Here is a 1,348-nt window from a genome sequence, read left to right as displayed (position 1 = left end):
GGCCACAATCTTCGGCTGTGTATTTTGATCACCATCTTGCACCTACAGCTATGGAAGTAAATCTGTGCCATCGGGGGTTGAAATAAAAAGTTGATTGAATTTCTAGCACTGAATATTTATGCATTGAAATTATGTACCTGAATGTTTTTCAACATTAAAACACCGCAAAAAAATTCAACCTAAAAAAAAAAAATGTTGAAATATTCGAAATGGAGGCTACAATATTCAACCGCAAAAAATTCAACCTTGGCACACCAATATGCGGAGGCTACAATATTCAACCCAAATAAATTCAACCTTGGCACACCAACATCCGGGACACTAAGGAGGAGCAATCGATTCTAGATTCAAGATCAGTAGCGTGCGTCAAGCTAAAGGAGCGAGCACCCAAAACACCTTGGGCTTCGGATTGTATCCATGTCCAATAATAACGGGACTTTAACTCTTCTTCATGTCATCAGTGTGGTTTGTGTCTGTAAGATTCCGTAATAGACAGCTGACATTTGTACATTAACAGACTGTGTTGGACATGAACTAAGCGGAAGTTAAACGAGAGCGTACAGCCGCTCACAATACGCCTCTTCTTCTAGTTTTGAATTCATTTAATGATGCTGAGATCCTTCGACAAGCTGTTAGGAGTGATTGGCGGAGTTTTGAAAACCAGGAACGCGCTTGAAGAGGCAGATGAGCCGCTGTATCGTAGTGGGGGGGGGGGGGGGCAGCGGCAGCGGCTTTAACGGAGCGCGCAGACGCATAAACCCGACAGGACATGCAGGAATAACCGCAGTAGCGTCGGTGGAAGGATCCTTTTTCACAGCGGCACAAGCCGATCTCAGTTGGGTATTAAGCGACATTCAAAGTCCACGTAACGTTAAATGAGTCTTCATGACCATGGGTAAACTTTATTGAGGATCTGGCACAACACAGCGACCTGCAAGTAGCGCAGAGTCTTACATAAAGGGATGTACGTCTTAATGCGAGGCTTTAGAATTTATCTCAAAGGGATCCTGTATTTGCTCGTAAAGTCTGAAACGAGAACCCATTTTTCAGTGACGGTGTTACGTGCCTACTGGTTTTTGAACTACTGGTTTGGCTACGGGTGCGTGTTTGTTTTCCCCCGGTGTTACGTGCCTACTGGTTTTTGAACCTACTGGTTTGGCTACGGGTGCGTGTTTGTTTCCCCCCGGCAGGCAGGTGTTGTCTGCCTCCGTCACTTGAGTCGTCACACATTTGCAAACATATTGTTCTGAAAATGTTCAAAAATGCATCCCATATCCATTGCAGCGATTACGATTGTATAAGTGAGCACTACGTCACTGCCACGTATGAAGAAATACATAAAAGAACA

Source organism: Pungitius pungitius, chromosome 1 (genome assembly GCF_949316345.1).
Source record: "Pungitius pungitius chromosome 1, fPunPun2.1, whole genome shotgun sequence".
NCBI lineage: Eukaryota > Metazoa > Chordata > Actinopteri > Perciformes > Gasterosteidae > Pungitius > Pungitius pungitius.
This window is presented reverse-complemented; position numbering follows the sequence as displayed.